The sequence below is a fragment of the Cervus canadensis genome, chromosome 26 (genome assembly GCF_019320065.1).
Source record: "Cervus canadensis isolate Bull #8, Minnesota chromosome 26, ASM1932006v1, whole genome shotgun sequence".
Classification (NCBI taxonomy): Eukaryota; Metazoa; Chordata; class Mammalia; order Artiodactyla; family Cervidae; genus Cervus; species Cervus canadensis.
This window is the reverse complement of record NC_057411.1, coordinates 34,875,872-34,897,320: the sequence shown is the minus strand read 5'-3', so window position 1 is coordinate 34,897,320 and position 21,449 is coordinate 34,875,872.

Sequence of the window (21,449 nt, the reverse complement as noted above, 5' to 3'; positions counted from 1 at the left end):
AGTGGCCCCCAAGCTTCTGGCCTGGCCCCGTGATGCTTCCCCTCTCCCCACAAAACCAAAGGGAATAAGGAGGGGGGCGGGGCAGAAGACAGAAAATAACAAGGGTGGGGAATGCTTCAGTCACTAGAGACCAGGGCCTGTGAGAATGAAACAGGCAAGCACAAGGAACATCAGGGCGAGGCTGCTACTCCCCCTGGGGCAGGTCGGTGGGAACCGGGTAGAGTCAGGAGCAGGACCAAGAGCGTCCTGGCTCAGGTAAAGGATCCTGGGTTGCAGGAACAGAGGGCCGCAGAAAGCCACTCGGGGAAGGAGGCGGTGAGGCTAAGCAGCACGAGGGCATGGGCAGCTGCTTGCCAGCTTGCTCAGTTCTCACTCCCAGCTGCTCTGGCATAGGCCCCAGTCTGACTCACCTTCACAGGAAGGGAAAACCCTGGGGCCAGAGTGGAGGCCGAGCTGAGAGAAGTGAGCTGCTCTCCCACTCTTTCTCGGAGGTTTGAACCCTGTGATCACCAGGGCCTCGGCCCAAGGCAGACAGAGCGAGTGCACTTCAGGGCGAGCAGGGGGAAGCTGGGCCCGCAGCCATGCCCTGGAGCAGTGTGCTGCTCCGTTCTCCCTGAGGGCCTGGGGCCAGAGGTGGTCAGAGCTACCACCTCAGCTTGCTGCTGCCAAAGGCAGGTTGGCGTGACCACCCTGCGATTCTCTGGACTCGAGAAAGAGAGGGGGAAGGGAAAGTGGGTATGAAAAACAGAAAGGAGGAGAGAACAGCCCTAGATGTATGAGGGGTCGGGGGTGGCCACATCAAGAGGAGTTCTGATTCTGGTAGATGGAAGCTTTTTCCTTCAACAGGTCCAGACACAAGTGGCAGCTCCAACTTCCTTCAGGAGGCTCAGACATGGACGGGGTTAGACAATACATGTGGTAGCCACGATCGCAGTCATCACAGAAGAGCAGCTGATCGTCATTCTCGGAGGTGCCACAGATGTTGCAGCACTTGCACTCGATGCACTGCCAGCGGTAGGTCTTCACTGCTGCCATCATCACGGGGGGGAACTGGAGGCAGGACGGATGCCCTGAGCGGCCACAGACATTGTTCTTTATCTTCAGTGTCCAAGTGTTCTTTGCTAGCATGATCTTGTATCCCAAAGCCTTGTTAAACTCATTAGTTCTAGGAGTTTTCAGTAGTTTCATAAGATTTTCTACATAAATGGCTGTGTTATTTGTGAATAAAGACATTTTTACTATTTCTTTTCCAGTCTGGTTGCTTTGTATTTCTTTTTCTTGCCTGACAGCAAAGACTAGAACCCCTAGTATAATGTAAATAGAAGTAGAAAAAGTGGACATCTTTGTCTTGTTCTTGATCATAGGGTCAAAGCATTTAGTCTTTAACCATTATGTGTGATTCCAACTGTAGGTTTTTCATGAATGCCCTTTATCAGATTGAGGAAGCCTCTTCCTTATTGGTATTTGCTGTGATTTTTTTTATCAAGAATGGAATTTGGATTTCACCTAATGCTTTTTCTGTATCTATTGAGATGATCACATGATTTTCCTTTTTTTAGTCTATTAACATGGTGAATTTCATTAATCAATTTTCAGTTGTCATTTCTACCTTGCATTCCTGGGATAAACTCCACTTGATCGTGGTGTGTTATCATTTTTATGATCATCACGTTCAACTTGCTAGAATTTTAAGAGTTTTTGTATCTGTTTTAATGAGGAAATTAATCTATTGTTTTCTATTGCTTATAATGTCTTTGGTCTTAATATCAAAGTAATTCTGTACTCATAATGAAAATATTTCCTCCTCTTCAATTTTGTATAATTGGCATATATATTTTCCCCTAATGTACAGAAGAACTCACCAGTAAAGCCATGTACAACTGGGGTTTTCTCTGGCAGCCTTTTGTTTTTCTTTTTTACTACAAATACAATTTCTTTAACAAATTCAGAGTTATTCAGTTATTCTGTTTCAACTTGAGTGAACTCTGGCAACCCAAGACTTTCAAGGAAGTTGTCTGCCGGGGTCCAGCCTTGGCAGGATCCAGGGGATACCCTCAGGATGAACGGTGTCGGCGAGAGAGAGAGAGACAGAGAGAGACAGAGAGAGACAGAGAGAGAGAGAAGACACATGAGACCAGCCTTGATAGGGCCAAGTCTGCGAGGGAGAGAGAGAGAATGACCAGACGGGGGTGTTTGCAGGGTCTGGCAGAGTCTGGCAATGCTTTATTTTTTTACTGTAGCTTTTATACCCTAAATTAGTACATTTCTGAGGGGAAGATAGTTTAACATTACATCAGCTTGTTCTTCACGAAACCAGGGTGTTTTCTGCATACTTCTTTGTTTATGAGGGTCTTGTACATTATCTTCTGGCCTTGGGGCCTATTGACATTTTATGACCTAGGTGAGTGCAAAGCTGTTTTCCGTAATCTATTCTTTAATGAACACAAAGGTCAGTCTTTTTGCAGAAGTTATCAGTTAAATTTATCTAAAAGGTTTACCACACAAAGACTCTGCAGCTCCAGTGAGGCAGCCCCTGTTTAGCATTCCTGGTTAAAATTAACAATTTTAAACTCTTATTTTTCTAAATCTTTTGTGTTCTCTAATAGGGCTTCCTCACACCCAAAGGGCTCTGTGCCTATTAGGGCCTTTATGTGATCAGGTTCTTTATGCTGTTTTATGATTAAGGTATTATAAGCAATCATGCATATTAGTACCAAGGGCATAAACGCATTTGCCAAACAAACTAAAATACCAGCAAAGGAGTTTAAATTAAAACACTCCTTTCACCCTGGATAATCTCATAAAATACCACCACTCGGGAAACTTACTGATTAAAGTTCTAAATTGATTCTTATTTGGAAAGAGATCGGGGAAGGCCTTCTGCCTGTGTCACAGAAATTAGGGAGTAGTCTATTGAAGCAAGCATCAGAAAGACAGATATCATCTTTAAGGTGAGCGCCGGGGGCAGCTTTTCGGAATCCCTGAAAACCTGATCCGCCTTGCCCATCAGGTTTTCTCCCTCATGACCTTGTCATGGGTGGGATCTCGTGTGCCGGCTCCCAGCAGTTGTCCATGCATCTAAGTTGTTGACCTGTTGGGAAAAGTTATTTATAATACTGTGTTGTTTTCTTTTTAATATCTGCAGCATTTGTGGTAATATCATCTCTCTTATTCCTGATCTTGGCCTTTGTGTTTCTCTCATTGTTTCTCTAATCATCCTAGCTAGGGGTTTATCAATGTTACTTATCTTTTCAAAAAAAAAAATCCCATTGATTGTCTCTGTCATTTTTCTGTTTCATTGATTTCTACTTGGTCTTTGTGATGGTTAATTTTATGTGTCAATTTCACTGGACTAAGATATGCCCAGATAACTGGTGCTATTATTATATAACTATTTATAGTATAACTTCTGATTGTATGGTATTTCTGGACAAGATTAGCGTTTGAATTGGTTGATAAAGTAGAGAAGACCACTTTCACCAGTGTGAATGGGCATCACCAATCTATTGAGGGCCTGAAGCAAGCGCAAAAGCAGAAGGATAAGTCTTCTCTCTAGTTGAGCTGAAACTTCCATTTTCTCCTGCCCTTGGGCACCAGCATTCCTGGAACTCAGGCTTTCAGACTCAAACTGGGACTAACACCATCAATTCCATTGATGCTCAGGTCTTCGGATGCTGATGCAGAAATACACCATCAACTTTGGCTCTGTTCCTCTGAAACACTGTGTCTAGTACAGTCTTTGTACTTTCTCCCATTTACTTTGAAAAATTAAGGATCCACTTCTGGTTTATACTTCTTCAAGTATAAACTGAGGTTATTGATTTGGAACTTTTTTCCTTTCCTAAGATAGACTTCTGTTTTTATCAGTTCCTGAGTAATGCTTTTGCAGCATCTCAAAAACTTTGATACGTTGTGATTTTATTTTCATTCAGTTCAAACACTTTCTGATTTCCTTTTTATTTATCTTTTGACCCATGGATCATTTAGACATATGTTTTTTAGTTTCCAAGTATTTAGAAATTTTCCAGATGTCTTTCTGTTATTGATTTCTAATTCATTTCTACTATGATTAGAGAAGGTACTTCATATGACTTGAAGCCTCTTAAATTTATTGAGATTTGTTTTATGGTCCAGAGTACAGAATTGTAATAAATGCTTCATGTGCATTTACAGATAATTTTTTTATTCATACAGGTTTGGGCAGGTGGGAGCGCAGCCAGAAAGAGTAACCTGGGCTGAGTTGGCACAGAAGGACACTGGGAACTGAGTCTGTAGCTCTTGGTTAGATCTTATCATCGTATCTCCCACATCAGAGGGGCTCACAGTGTCACCAGTTGCAGCCTAGCCCTAGCCGTCACCTCTCTGGGGGAAGCGAGCAGAGAGATGAGAAGGAATGTCACAAGACTGGATGCAAGATGCAGAGTTGAATAAAGACCTGCCCAAAATACAAAACTAAAAATCTCCACCAGGAAAGCAGATGAAATATCTCTTCACTTCTTCATCTTGGGAGGCCTTTCTAGAAAGTGGTCTGAGCGTAAAAAGATGCTGACTAGCAGCTCCCAAACAGATAGTTAAAGTCAAGTCACTATGTTTCTAAACATCAGCACAGGCAGGGAATTAAAAGCTACATGACTGACCCTGGGCCAGTCCAGGTCAAAGCAGGAATCCTAATGTCTCAGAGTAAATTGCCAAATATTGCCTTAGAATATCATCCAGTTACAGAAAATGATTTAGCCATAGTTCAGATGATGTCTGGTTAGCTTGTTTGAACTTTGGAGATCATTTTCTATGATTGGATGAACTTCTTAGGCAATATTCGCTAATTTACTCTGAGGGGAAAAACATTTCTTCTTGGTGATTGTGATACTACCAAAGAACATACAATTGGGATCAACTTGATGGTACCTTTTAACCTATAAAGGTTTCATGTTTGCACACCAGAATATTCTATGGCTGCCCTGTAAAATTAAATTTTTTTTTAATCTAATTTAATTAAAAATAAAATGAGAGTATGCCAGTCCCCTGCTGATTTTGAAGGCAACCTAGATGTATCGTGAGGGTCTCGGCACAAAACAGATGACCTGTTTGGAAGACTTGACCTCAAAGAGCTTCTGAAGTTGTGAAGAAAGTTAAAGAAACCCACAAAACAGCATGACACCTCCAGACATAAGCAACAATGGACTTCATTATGTCCCCCAAGTCTGAAAGATAGGGGGGGAGAGTGTTTCTAAAGCCTGGAGAAACCTGGGACCCTGAAATAAAAGTAAACCAATAAATGTTACATGCATGCTAGTCTCAACCTGAGATCCTGTCCTTAATGTAACCAGAGGATCACACTGTGATCAATACCATTAACAATAATAGCTAAGACCAATCATGGTATTACTACATGGCATCCACTGTGATAAGCATCTGGCTTGCACAGCCTCATTCAGTTCACAGAAGAGGCCTATGAGATGCATACTATTTTCATCTTCACTTTACAGAGAGATTAAATAATGAGCTCGGTCACAATTTGTAAAAGGCTGAATCCAGATGTGACCCCTGCAGGCAGTCTGACTGCAGAGGCCACCCTATCAACCACAAAAAAAAGGTTTGTATCATTAGAATCATATGCCAGTGTAATCCTTACAGTGAATCAGAAGTCAAGGGATTTGCTCCACTCTCTGGTTTGGTTGGTTTCCTTTAGGCAGAGAGATTTCTTTAATTATGTAAAACCTATCTGAGAAATTATTTCCTGATTCATCCCATGAGAAAAAAAAAAATCAACAGCAGCAATAGCAACAACAAAAATAAAAAACACAGAATCTTTGCATCTTGAAATTGTTGAATATTTTCTTTTCAAAGCTTCTAGTGTTTCTGTGCATATCTTCAGGGATTTTATGCACAACTGGACCAGAGGCTGCCAGTCTGCGTTTGGTCCCTAGGGAGGTCTTTCCATCTACTACATCCTGCCTGTATCCAGGCCCTGTGTTAACTCTGAGAGGGACATTCAGAATACTGTTTCATGAAGCACTGGTTATAGGGTGAGGGGCCACTTCTCTTAGAAAACGTGAGATTTTATTCACTTCTAACTTCCTGCCACTCTGAACTCTCATCCTCAATGTCATTCCTGTTTTTAAGTAGGAAATTTGCATATTCTTCTAACTTGTATTGTTCTTTAGAAACAGATTAGAATCTAGTTTTGGAAAATTCATCGTCAAATATGTTTCATCAAACTATGTAGCCCAATGCCATTTTTAACTTTTTTTAAATTAATTTTTATTGGAGCATAGTTGGTTTACAATGCTGTGTTTCTACTGTACAGTAAAGTGACCCAGTTATGTGTGTACACATATCCACTCTGTTTTAGGTTCTGCTCCCGTGTGGGCCATCACACAGTACTGAGGAGAGTTCCCCATGCTGTCCAGTAGGTCCTTATTAGTCGTGTGCTTTAGTAATACGTATATGTCAATCCCAGTCTCCAATTTACCCTCCCCTGCATTTCCCCACTTTTAACTTTTTATGGATATATTATTTCATATGGAAAAATGCATGAATCAAAAGTATGTTGCTTAAGTAATTATCAAAAGTTCATACACTCCTGTAGCCACTACCCAAGTGAGATACACACACACACACACACACACACACACACACACAATGAAATATTATTCAGTCATAAAGAATGAAATTTGCAACAACATGGTTGAGCTTCAAAGGCATTATGCTATGTGCAATAAGTTTACAAAGAAAGACAAATACTGTATGATCTCTTTTATATGTGAAATCTGAAAAGCAAAACAAAATAGAGAACAGATTGGTGGTTGCAAAAGGCAGGGGGTAAGAGGTAGGAGAAATGGGCAAACTTTTTTTTAGTTTAAATAAAAATTACAAATAAAAACAAACTTTTAAGTCTGGCATTACCCACTAAAATTGAACATATCTCATTTTTAACTGTAAATTCATTTATGTTTTTAAATGCATTTTTAAAATACATCCTTAGAGGAAAAGTCTAGGCAGTGATTTTTGTAAAACTATTTATACTTCTGGAGTCTTTTAACTTCTCACACACTTAATATGTGCCCTTAGAATTATACAGCAACTAAAAAACAAAAAAACTATTACTTACATTAATTTTTAAAGGTTATCCAATTCAGCCTTATTATACTCCGCCAAGATTATACTTCAGGTAGACTACAGCAACCAACCATGATATTTTTGACACCACAGTGATAATTTCAAAATGAAAGTGGAGAAGCGTTCTGCAAACTCGTTCAGATGGTGATTAAATAGTGCATTGTTCACTAAGCACTGTGAGCCAGAGATGGCATCAGGCAATGGAAGTAGATTGGAGAAAAGACAACTAAAGGCAAAACATTTAAATAGTTCTAAACCTGTCACATTTCAACACTCCACTCATTCTCCCTGAGTGAAACCCTATACTTTAGTCTTCTGTGAGTCTTCTCCTGTGATCTCTAGGCTTATGACCTCTTAAGTCCTTTCATTTAGATACCATCTCTCAGCATCATCCTTTTGCCTCTGCCCCCTACTGGGTGTTCTCCTCAAACTACTACAACTCAACACTTTTTATTTATTTATTTATTTTTATTGAAGGATAATTGCTTTACAGAATTTTGTTGTTTTCTGTCAAACCTCAACATGAATTAGCCATAGGTATACATATATCCCCTCCGTTTTGAACCTCCTTCCCATCTCCGTCCTCATCCCAGCCCCCTGGGTTGATACAGCCCCTGTTTGAGTTTCCTGAGCCAGACAGCAAATTCCCCCGTTGGCTCTCTATTTTACGTATGGTGATATAAGTTTTCATGTTACTCTTCCCGTACATCTCACCCCCTCCACCCCTCTCCCCATGGCCACAAGGTTATTCTCTATGTCTGTGTCTCCATTGCTGCCCTGTAAGTAAATTCTTCAGTGCCATTTTTCTAGATTCCATATATATGCATTAGAATACGATATTTTTTCTGACTTACTTCACTCTGTATAATAGGTTCTAGGTTCATCCACCTCATTAGAACTGACTCAAAGTCATTCCTGAATGGATAACGAAGTTGCTGTACATATACACAATGGAATATTACTCAGCAACTCAGCACTTCTAAGTGTAACTCATTTCCTCCCTTTCTACCCCCGAGGGTGGTTACAGGGTTCACATAGTCTCTGAAGCTAGAAATCAGTTAATCGTCTTTGAATGCTCCTTGTCTAATCTTCAGCATCTATTGAATTACTAAATCCTGCTGATTTTAAATCCACCTTCCCTCCATCCTCTTTGATAAGCACCTGCCTGGACTACAAAAGCAGTCTCCCAGTTGCCCCTCTGTACCTCCAGCCCCACACAATTTCAGCAGCAGCACAAGTCCTACCAACACATAATCTGATCTGTTTGATTCCCCTCTTCAACCATTCAATGGTTCTGTGTCACCTTTGGCACAGAGCATAACGTTTATCAGGGCTTCCCTGGTGGCTCAGTTGGTAAAGAATCCACCTGCAATGCAGCAGACTGCCTGTCTCAGGAAGTTGTCAGGAAGATCCCCTAGAGAAGGAAACGGCACCCCACTCCAGTATTCTTGCCTGGGAAATCCCACGGACAGAGGAGCCTGGTGGTCCACAGTACATGGGGTTGCAAAAGTTGGACATGACTTAACAACTAAACCACCACCACATAACCTGTGTCATCTCAGTTTATGTCATAAAAGGAGAGAATATTCAGAAACTGGTAACAGTAGTTCCTTCTAAAAAGACAACTTGTTGACTGGTAGAAAGGGACAAGAGAGAGAGACATGAATTGCACTGTATACTCTTTTTTAAATTTGGTACCAGAGTCAGATTCTGGTACCAGATTTGAAAAATACCTTTTAATGTATGCCATAGGATTCTGCATATTTGCAATATGTGTGTTAGTCGCTCAGTCGTGTCTGACTCTTCGCGACCCCATGAACTGCAGCCCACCAGGCCCCTCTGTCCATGAGATTCTCCAGGCAAGAACTCTGGAGTGGGTTGCCATTTCCTTCTTTAGCATATTTGCAATAAGTAGACTATAAATTTGGTTCTGAGCATCCTGATAGCCAAAGAAATGAGGGAAACACTATCAGGTTTAAGTGACATATCCATTAAGATAAAATCAAACCAAATCACAAGAACAAGCCCAGCTTTTCATGTTTAAAATTTAAAAAAAAGATATTTCCCAGTAGGTCTTCATGAAAAGAACATTGCATAGGGGAAATCTTGAAGAATATTCCCAAATACTGTAATTTCAACAGAGACCATCAGGCTGCAGATCCTTAGAACATCTCTCTAGGCAAGTCAAAAGCATAATCCAAAAGCACAACGTGGAAAAGCCGTTCTCCCATGGGTTAATTTTCTCATTTTGGTGGTTTCAGATGCTCCATTCAAACTGGACATTGTGATATGGTCAGGACATGATGACATTATTTTTCATTAATATTATATATATGAAAGAAATTCATACAAGTCAGCTACCGGTGATGAAACAGTCTGATTATGAGGCAATTAGCCTACCTTCAATATTGGGTATATTATCAAAGCAACTGTGTGTGTGTTAGTCTCTTTGTGACCCCATGGACTGTAGCCTGCCAAGCGCCTCTGTCTATGAAATTTCCCAGGCAAGAATACTGGAGAAGATTCCAGTCTTCTCCAGGAGATCTTCCTGACCCAAAGATTGAACCCAGGAGTCTCCTGCATTGCAGGCAGATTCTTTACTATCTGAGCCAACTATTCAATGAATATTAATTTTTTTAAAAAATCAGGGATGCTGTAGACAGATCCTATTCTTGCTAGAAGTTTGGAGGAAATAACTTCTAGGATCCCTTTAAACATTTAAGGTTTAACAAGGTGATATGTCTATGCTTCTTGAAATGACCTCTTTAAGTACCTCTCTGTGTATAAGGAATTGTTACTTAAATAAATTTAAGAACTTGCTCATAGGGCCTCCTGATATTTAGGAAATTCCCTGAATACAATTAAAGGTGTTATTAGCATTGGTTTGAAGGAAGCCTAATGGAGAAGGGAATGGCAACCCACCCCAGTATTTTTGCCTAGAGAATCCCATGGACAGAGGAGCCTGTCAGGCTATGGTCCAAAGGGTCGCAAAGAGTCAGACACCACTGAAGTGACTTAGCATGCACGCGTGCAAAGGAAGCCTAAAGTTAAATTTGTAACTAGTGAGGCATTTAAGAAGAGGACCCAGGAGCCCTGAGTCCCAGTTCCACATCTAGCAACCACCCTCCCTGCTTAATAAGGTTAAATAATCCTCCAAATACAAGTGGCATGACTCCACCTCTTGCCCTAGCTTTTCCTACACAAGACAGATTATCTCAGCATGGGTCTGCACAATAAGAATCAGAAGGCCAATACCTCTTTTAAGTACGCGCATGCACACTTCAAAATTGACATTTCCCTTTATTTTAAAGGAAAAAGGAAGGCAGGGGAGAAGCGAGGTAGGGAGGCAGGAAAGAGGGAAGGGAAGAGAGGAAAGAAAAAACTCATGGCCTCAGTTTACAAGGGATGAGATGGGGAGGAGATGAATGTCCTTTCCCCGGGGCGCAGCCTTGCACTGGCTTTGCCAAGACTCCCCCCATCTCTGTCTTCACATTTCATTGGTGCCTGAAAGGTAAGCACCCCTCCTTCTAGCCTGTGGCTGAAGGGAAACCCAGGGAGGGAGAAAAGTTGAGAACCATCTGGCTGGGAGTATATGCAAACTAAATCAAATGTATTGTTCAAAATTTACAGTGGGTCATCTCTTCTTTTTTCTTATTTCTTTTCAATATCGAATGAAGGGCTGACCAGCAAGGTCAAACTCCCCTTATTAATGAGGCATTGCTGGGGCTCTGTCTCATTAGGGCACTCAGAACTGTGCATTTACTGCAATTTGCAGCACTTAATAGAGAAAGGTCAGAGCGGGTCACGTTCAATTTCCACTTGGCAGAGGGAGGAAAAATGGAAGCAATTCATTTGCACAAATTTGAATAATTCTTCTCAGTCTCCTTTTCTTTATCTACGTATGGATAATTCCTGCATCTTACCTCACTCACAATCATTTCAGAACTGCCAGCAGCCGGATTTCTATGAAGGCTGTAATGGAGCTGACAGATTCTATGAATCCAGGTGTCAAAATAAAGCCACTGGCTTCGTCCCCCGCCCCCCTTCTCACAACAGGGAATAGGAGCTGCCTCTAGTGAGCTCTTAAACTTATCATAAATGTATCAAGATTGCTGTGGGCCATGAAACAGCTGTAGACAATTAATCTTTCCACAATTCTTCGGCATAAGAATTGCTTTCCCCGCAAAGTAACATCTGCCGTGCGGAGGTGATTATTCACGGCCGAGGGCGCCACCATAGTTTCATGCATAGAGCCATCAGTGGCAATGAAGCAAAATTTATAGTTTTCCCTGGTTCAGTAAAAATAACATTTCAGCTGCATTAAAACATCATCCATCAGCATTGTCCCAGAGCCCGGAGCCCCATCTCATCCAAAGAAATTAAAAAGTATTCATTTTAATGCTAACTTCTGAAGCTTGCAATGACATTACTGCCTTTTTTGGAGGGGCCTGGGGAGGGGAAGTAATAGCAGAAGGAAGATGGAAGGAAATGGTGATGCAGCCTAGCTAGGTTGAGTGTTAAATGTGCTACTAGATAGCAGTGATGTCCCAATTACCAATTCCAACTGTGGTGCTGGAGAAGACTCTTGAGAGTTCCTTGGACAGCAAGGAAATCAAACCAGTAAAGGAAATCAACCCTGAATATTCATTAGAAGAACTGAAGCGAAAGCTGCAATACTTCGGCCACCCGATGCAAAGACCTGACTCATTAGAAAAGACCTTGACGCTGGGAAAGATTGAGGGCAGGAAGAGAAGGGGACGACAGAGGATGAGATGGTTTGATGGCATCACCGACTCAATGGACATGAGTCTGAGCAAACTCTGGGGGATAGTGAAGGACAGGGAAGCCTGGCCTACTGCAGCCCATGGGGTTGCAAAGAGTTGGACACGACTGAGCAACTGAATGACCCAATTACCAGACAGCTGGTTCTTATTTATTCATAACCCCTGAATGCTATATCAAAACTGCTTGAGTCAAACTGAACAACTAAAGAGGGAAACTTATTTCACAGAAACAAGATAACTCTTTGGATTGAAGGGAAGTAAAACAGATACCAAAGCAACAGTTGCCTGTTGCAATGCAGTGGGCATTTCATTTTAAACATTTGTCTGAAGGAATCAAATTTACCTAGAGAAAAAAAAAAAAATGGGTATTTGCTTTGACTCTTCCTCAGCATCATTTCAAGCTCAGGGCTTCCTCTCAAAAGTGAAACAGCTTCCTAGTACTTTGGAACCCTGTTTTCAAGAAATGACCCATTTCAGGATTGGGTTATGATATTTGAACATAAAAACACAGAGGAAGAGAAAGAGGGAATCTTTGGGGTCATCTGATCTACACAGGTCTTCATACACAGGGCAAGTCTTCAAAATACTCTAATTTGAAAGTAAAAAATAAATATAAATAATATGTTATCCCCACACTCACACCCACTACAGTCCACTGAGCCACCTTATAATACCTATGTCTTAAATTTTTAAAATAATGAGTCCATGCAGTCAGCATTTAGTTGAACACTACATTCCAAGTCCTGTGTGATATGGCAAGAGTCCATGTACTCATAAGAGGGAGCACCTGCATTTAAGCAGCTTATATTCAGAGGGAAAACACATAAACAACTGACTAAAATACAGGTGGTGAGTGATATAGTAAAAGCATAAATAAAGTGCTATGGTCCCATAGAAAATACAACTACTCTCTGAAGAGAGTGGAGGAGAGATGTCAGTTCAACACAGTTCAGAGAAAGAGAGGGTATTTGAACACCAGTCACTTAAACCACTAGACACTAGTGGTAAAGAACCTGCTTGCCAATGCAGGAGCCATAAGAGACGCAGGTTCAATCCCTGGGTCAGGAAGATACCCTGGAGGAGGGCATGGCAACCCACTCCACTGTTCTGGCCTTGAGAATCCCATGGACAGAGGAGCCTGGCAGGCTACAGTGCATGGGGTCGCAGAGAGTCAGACACTGATGCAACTTGGCACACAAGGATCATCTGGAGACTGTCATCTAAAAACACTACTCTTCAAGGTCATAAACAAATTGATCTACAAAAGTCAGTCCAATAACCAAAGCTGGGGGGCCTCTGAAACCAAAGCTGAAGGGTAATGAGCTAAAAGGCAAGATGTTGGCTCCACCACTGATCTATCAATAGTGGTGCCTCCGAGTGAGGTTTGATAAGGTGCAGTGCTCTGTAACCCTGGAGAAGGAAATGGCAACCCACCCCGGTATCCTTGCCTGGAAAATCCCATGGACAGAGGAGCCTGGTGGGCTGCAGTCCAAGGAATCACAGAGTCGGGCACGCCTAAGTGACTAACACACAGTGCTCTATAAAGGATCTGAAAATCAGTGTTTGTCCTTGGCATGTTTTCATCCAAAAGTGAAAGCTAATCATTCTTTTACTCCTTGGAGATTCTCCTAATTTCACAGTCAATGAAACACAGATTTCAACGCAAGCCAAAACTTGAATTTTACAAAGGTCAAAGGGAAAGTCCAAGTTGCTGTGTCAGTGAGTCTCAAACCCCAGGATGAGATGTGCTGGTCTGTCACAGGACAAGGACCTCAACACGGAAGTGACTCCATGCTCAATGGGGAGCATTCAGGGGAACACAGATCCCAGGATGCACTCAGTACAACAGGGTTCTCCAGTGTTTTGAAGTGAATCTTTTTATCTTTTCTATTCCAATGTAAAACTAGTTTTGGAAATTTGGAAAGATCTTGTGCCTTCTGGTGAAAGAACTTTTATGTCTCCTCAATAAACTCATACTCAGTTAAGTTTAAGGTATCTATCTATAGATAAATAGATACAGAGAGAGAGTTATTTAATATAATTTTAAAAGTTGCATACATGTAAAAACATAAAAATTTATATATATGTACCACATAGATATAAATATATGAATTTATATATAATCATTTATATATACACATATAACTTGAAAAATAAATTACCTGTAATATATAAATGTATATAAACAACTCTATATAGATAGCTAGACAGATATCTGAATATTTATACTCAATTCTCTTCACATAATTTTCCACAGCACATGTCTGTTTAGCCCTTCCTGAATGTATGTAAACAGAAACTCTAGGAGGGAAAATGGTTCTGTAAGGACACAGGACTTTCTACCGAAAGCTGATAATGCAGTAAAAAATTATTCCAATGAAAAAGAAAAGTGAATAAGGAGTAAGGAGTGTACCCTGATAAACTTAGGTTTAAAAATCAAAAATGAAAATTAAAAGAAGACATATAACCTAGAGGGAATTTTACTAATTATACAAAGCTGAAGGAATATTGTTTTAAAAGCTAAAATCCAGAACTGATTGAGGATTGGGAAAAATTCTGTAGACAAAATGCACATGTTTAAGCTGAATTTATTGTCACAAGAACAAAGAAAGCATCATGGCCAACTCACCGTGCGGAGTCAGAGCTGTTCAACCACGATTTTGTTTCAGTCTTTTCTGTCGGAGCATGACCTTCACTCTGGAAAGGAAAATGCCAATGTGGTTTAAGAGGAATGAAAGCCCAAGAAAGGTAGAGGACAGTAAGGACACAGCCAGCAATTTTAAATAAATTCAAGTTTCAGGACCCAAAATAAGTACATTCCAGAGTATTGAAAAGACAACTGTAAGGATCCCACACACAGGGTCAATGCTTGAGGTATTTTGGGAATAGGAAAGATTCCCAGGATCCAGATAGGAAAAAATATCTATATTTTTTTAAAAAATGGATTCAAGAAACATTTTATATTGAACTTTGGGATAACTGATGTGTGAGCATTAGAAAATGAAAATAAACTGAATAAGCTGGGCTAGCCTCATTTCCTCTGGGATTACTAGACTCATAAGTAGGTGGGTGCCAGAGGTTTAATTTATCTTGATTGCATCGGAGGATTTAATAAATTATCTCAGATCTTTGTATTCAAGATAGAGAAATATGGGATGAATGGACTAGAATATGCAGGATCCATAGCTGTTGAATGGTGTTAATCAAGTAACAGTAGGAAGCTGGCATATGGAGTGCAGGGACAAGAATCTGTGTGCAGTATTATCTTTTTGAAAGAAGACCTATCTCTGGAGCTGCGGGTGGCCCAGAGAAAGAAGATGGGCTAACACTGTATGAGGCTGCCTGCCTCATCACTTTTATATAAGTTGAAATCTGGCTCACAGTTCAAAGTAGTAAGATAAAATGTATTAGATATAAATGTAAAGTCTACATTCCAATGTTTGCAGGACACAAACCAACCTTAAGCTAATCAGTGACCTAATAAAAGAAGTTCCATTAAATGCAGGAATAACATAACTATCACTTCATATTTAACAAAGTTCCAGTCAATTTAATAATGCATCATTAATAAAGAAGAAATTACAAGGAAAGATAAAAGATTGCTATCCAGAAATCCCAAGAGAGGCAAACTATGGGAATTAATTTTAAAAGCTAATCAAAGTGGTAATATAAGATTAGAAGCAGTAATAGAAGTTACAGAAACTGCATGTTTTCTTTATGTCTAAAAACACCACTTTGAAAATATAAATCTCTTTGAAAATATTAAAATCTCATGCACATTTGTGGAAAAAAAAGATAAAATTAAAGTATCGAGCAAAAACCTAGATACTTTTTTGGAGGTCACTCCAAAACCACTGGAGATGGTGACTGCAACCATGAAATTAAAAGACACTTACTCCTTGGGAGAAAAGTTATGACCAACCAGCATATTAAAAACAGAGACATTACTTTGCCAACAAAAGTCTGTCTAGTCAAAGCTATAGTTTTTCCAGTAGTCATGTATGGATGTAAGAGTTGGACTATAAAGAAAGCTGAGTGCTGAAGAATTTGATGCTTTTGAACTGTGATGTTGGAGAAGACTCTTGAGAGTCCCTTGGACTGCAAGGAGATCCAACCAGTCAACTCTAAAAGAAATCAGTCTTGAATATTCATTGGAAGGACTGATGCTGAAGCTGAAACTTCAATGCTTCAGCCACCTGATGCAAAGAGCTGACTTATTGGAAAAGACCCTGATGTTGGGAAAGATTAAAGATAGGAGGAGAAGGGGACAGCAGAGGATGAGATGGTTGAATGAAATCATCGACTTGATGGACATGAGTTTGAGCAAGCTCTGGGAGTTGGTGATGGACAGGGAAGCCTGGCATGCTGCAGTCCATGGGGTTGCAAAAGTTGGACACAACTGAGTAACTGAGCTAAACTGAAGGAAAACCAAAAATAACTGGCAGGATCCATATGAAAAATCTAGTAAAAATGTACAGAGTTTTTTTTAAGATTTGAATGATAAAAGAGATACAATGTTTCAGAATGTTACTGAGATTCTAACTAAAATCTCAGCCAGATGTTTTTGAATTTTGAAAGTCTAAATTAATAGGAAAGAATAAAAGAGTAGGAAAATCTCATTTTAAAAATAAGCATCATGAAGCAATTATAGTCCCATCAAATATTAAAACTAATTGTAAAGCTATAATAAATAAATCAGTATGGTATAACTTGAGAGTTGTTAGATCAATTGAAAATAATAAAGGTATTGCATGTAATGAGGATTGCTTCATCAATCAGGAACAAAAGACAGCTTTTTAAATAAACAGTGCTGCTGAGAGTTGTCAGTTGCTTCAAAATTGAGGACAGCCATAAGAAGTCAAAAAGAGAGTCCTCAGAAGAAACCAACTCTGCAAGTACCTTGACCTTAGATTTTCAACCTCCAGAACTATGAAAAAATAATATGCATCTGTATACACATTAGGATCTCAACCATATTTGAAATTTTTCCTACACAAAAGACTGAAAGGAAATACATACCGTGATGACAATGATTGTTGCCTCTGAGTGGTAGAATTATGAGTCAATAATTTTATTCTTCTTTGTACTTTAATTTTCAAATGCTTTGCAATAAACCTATACTGCTCTTGAAATCAGAGGGGAAATGTTGTTGCATGTGAAAGCCATATTTAGGATAAAAGTTCATTACAGAGAGTAAACCTAGAAGCAGTGAGTAAAAATTATAGGCAAACAAATTACAGTTCAATATCAGGAAGAACCAACTAACAGATCATTCCAAATATGTGAGGCTCAAATTACCATGTTTGGAAATTTTGAAGGAAGGTATATTCAGAGTTCTCCAAAGAAACAGAACTATAGAACTAATATGTGGATAGAGAAAGAGAGAGAAACAAAGAGATTCATTATAAAGACTTGAGTCATGCAATCATGGAGGGTGGCAAGTCCCAAGATCTGCTGGATGAGTTGGCAAGCTGGAGACCCAGGATAGTTGATGGTGTGGCTCTAGCCAGGAAGAGCCAATGTTTCAGTTCTCGTCCAAAGACAAGAAGAGCTGATGTCCCAGTTCGAAGAGGGAGGACAATCTGCTTTACTCAATCCACTGATTTAAATGTTTATCTTATCCCCTAAAATCTTCACAAAAACACCAGGAATAACGTTTGACCAAATATCAGGGCACCTCATGGCCCAGTTTGGGGGCAGGAGGAGAAGGAGGTGACCAATGATGAGATGGTTGAATAACATCACCAACTCAATGGACATGAGTTTGAGCAAACTCTGGAGATAGTGAAGGACAGAGGAGACTGGTGTGCCGCAGTCCACGGGGTCACAAAGAGTTGGACACAACTTAGCGACTCAACAACAATGAACAGCATGGCCCAGTTAAGTTAACCACCACAGGGCAATTCCAAAATGGGATTAAAGTTTGACTGATAACCTCTAAAATCTTTTGGCAGGGAGAGTAAGGATACTACATCTACCAAAATGTTCAAGATTCTTTCCAAATACCCAAAGTACCTCTGTGTTTCCAGGAAAATTGAGGCTAATAATTAGTTTTTGTATTTTTATATCAAGTATCTTGATATCTGTGACACTTGAGAAAGTAATGGAAGAAAAAAAGAAAAAAATAAAGAAAAAATAAGTAATGGAAGGATGCAGCCTCAGAGAACTCAAAAATGCTGGTGAACTTAAAAAATTAATGAATTGAAATGAGCCTGTCTGCTTGCTGCTTCTCTGGAAGTGCACTTCTTATTTAAAACAAAGCAGAAACTAGAAACTGTTCAGAATTCCCCTTTGGCATCATATGTATCACAAAATATGCCAGATTTAGAGCCATAAGATCCAAGTTCAAATTCCTGCTCCTATAACACCATGATTTTGAGCAAATCAGTTAATCTTTCAAAATACTCTTTTGCTTCCACTCAAAGTATTATTTTCAAAAAGCTAAAAGCATGACTCTCATTCAAATATATAATGAATATAGTCAAAGATTTATTTATCTCATTAATGAGGGGGCCAGCAGGATGGTAACATCACCACCCCACCCCAGGAGACTTAGAGAACCCTGTTAGACACTGTGACGTGAAAAGGACACGTGGTCATCTTTTTGCCTGTATCCAAATTTTGAAAATTTTTCTGAACATCTCACTATTAGGAATAATAACATCTACCTTCCAGTCATTATGAGACTTACAAGACAATGTATATGGAAGTGCTTTGCTCTGAAAAGCACTACGCAAATACGAAATACTGTTATTACCAATGGCTTTCCAATTGAATCAGCCTCTGCTAAACACAGTCAACCTGCTCACTGTCTTTCCCTCTCCTCCTGTTTTCCCAAATTCATCCACTAGCCATGAACTAGTCATTAACTTGAACACTGTCTTTACTCTTATTTCATCCTTACCACCCCCAATATCTTGTCAACCACCGGCCTTGCCTGTTGACCTCCTAAACCTCTCCATCTGCTTGTTTATCACCTACTTGCTTTTCAAGGCTCTACTTCAATGCCACATCTCCAGGGTTTTATTTCTTAATCTCCAGGAGGCATATGTCCATCCCTTTATCAGTTTGACCCCATTGTTGATGTTCTTCAGTCACTAAGTAATGTCTGACTCTTTGCAACCCCTTGGACTGCAGCACACCAGGCTTCCCTGTCTTTCACTACCTCCTGGAGTTTGCTGAGACTCATGTCCATTGAGTCGGTGATGCTATCTCATCCTCTGTCACCAACCATTTCATCCTCTGTCATCCCCTTCTCCTCCTGCCCTCAGTCTTTCCCAGCATGATCCATGACACCCTGTATTTCCCCATTCCTTGAACATCACACAACATGAATAAATATTTTAATTTTTTGTCTGCATCCCCTCTTCTTTAAAGGGATGCCTCCTATATTGTCTTGTTCAGTATTTACATGCTAGGACTTGGCATATTGTGGGAGCTTAATAAATATTTAAATGTATAAGTGGAATGAAAATGATCCACCCACCAGAAGTAAGTACATATTTTTTAAAAATAAAAGGCTATCAGAGGTATATGCATACATGTGGCTAATTCATCTTGCTGTACACCGGAAAATAACACAACATTGTAAATCAACTATACTCCCATAAAAATTTTAAAACATAAAAAAATATTTAAGTTATCATAATAGGATATGAGAGAAAGGAAAGCATGGTTTAGGAAGGAAGAAAGTTTAAAAAATAAAGGGAGCTGATATAAAGACAACCTTAAAGTTTGAGAGTTGTGAAGACCTCAGAAATCATATCTATTTCCCTACTCATCTTACAAATGAGGAATCCAAAAAAGTAAAGCAATTTGCCCAAAACCACATAAGTTGGTGACCAAGCAAGGATACCAGTCTTGGTCTCATAACTCTTTGGCACAATATCACCATGCTATGTGTGTCTGCAGAGAAGAGAAGGGGCGAGGGGAACAAACTGAGTGTCTTCTTTACTTCGAGCGAGGGTGCTGGCGCCCAGTCCCTTACTGAGTTTCACGGTAATAATACGAGCTAGAGAGTCAGCATTCTGATTCGTGGTTTCCTGGGCCCATGCCCGTTCACCTTACATCTGGGTAATAACGTCTCCCTGTGAGACCACGCTGTCACTCTCCTAGGAGTCCTTGAACACTCTCTATGGTCTTGTGGGAAATGAAGGGTTAGGAGTCGCTTTTCCATAGAAGATGCAGAGTGGCTAATTTCCTTCTTTCCTCCCCCACACACCCATTTCAAACTCATCCATCAGATCTCAGGAAAGTACAATATGTGAAACAACAAGAATAAAAGCCTTTATATTAAATTCCTTGTGGGTGAGCTTTGCAGATAAAGCAGAACAATCTGATCTTAGCAAGTTAAATGGTTTGCAAATCACAATGTGCTGCACCCTTCAGATGCATCCTTATGTAAAATAAATCACCTAGTATTATCATAACAGTATTGGGGAAATTTGCAAGTCCAGTGGAGGAAGAGGGTTTGCTTCAGAAAACATGCATATATTTATAAGTATTTTTTATATATGAATTTATACCAGGGGTCTCAAGCCATTTGGTAAGAGTCAAATAATGTTTCATTTACCTAAACTCATAATAGCTTGATAAGAATATGGAGACCAGGGAAAGGGGGACTAGAATGTAGAGGAAGGGAAGGGAAGCATAGAGGATGTCTTCACTGAGTTCTTGAGTTTATAGAATCAGAGACAAGGACAGAAAAAGATGGTTTATCACTCCCTATGGAAATCAAGGGAAAGTAAGCTTCACAGAAAGATCATAGGACAGGATAAAGCTATAAGATATTCTGTTGCTATTGCCCTGTTGATTGCAGACTAAATATTTTATATGTGTATTTACACATTATACAACTGCAAAAGTGAAAGTAAACGTCGCTCAGTCTTGTCCAGCTCTTTTCAACCCCATGGACTCAATATACATCCATGGAATTCTCCAGGCCAGAATACTGGAGTGGATAGCCGTTCCCTCCTCTAGGGGACCTTCCCAACCCAGGGATCGAACCCAGTTCTCCTGCATTGCAGGCGGATTTTTTTACCAGCTGAGCCACCGGGGAAGCCCAGTATGTATGTAAATAAATACACATGCATTTGAATGTATACACAAACATACAGAAAGATTGTGCTTGCTATTACAAACAGGCAAAAGATATTAGTAGTTTACTGTTGGTAGAACACCTACCTTCACACTTTACCTTGATCCTACTGTATAGTTTCCCATCATTAGTACCTATTTAAAAACAATTAGCCAGGGTTAGAACTTCAACTTGCATTTAAGAGATGAACACAAAGCCAATTGTACAACGACTAAATCTACAGGTGGTATATGGGTGTCTGTAGGGGAATGAGTATGCATGTGCACAAACAAAGCTACATTGCTTCAGTTCATGAAGCCAGCTGCTGCTGCCGCTCAGTCATGTCTGACTCTTCGTGAGCCCCCGTGGACTGTAGCCTGCCAGGCTCCTCTGTCCATGGGGTGCTCCAGGCAAGAATACTGGAGTGGGTTGCCGTTTCCTACTCCAGGGGATCTTCCCAATCCAGGATT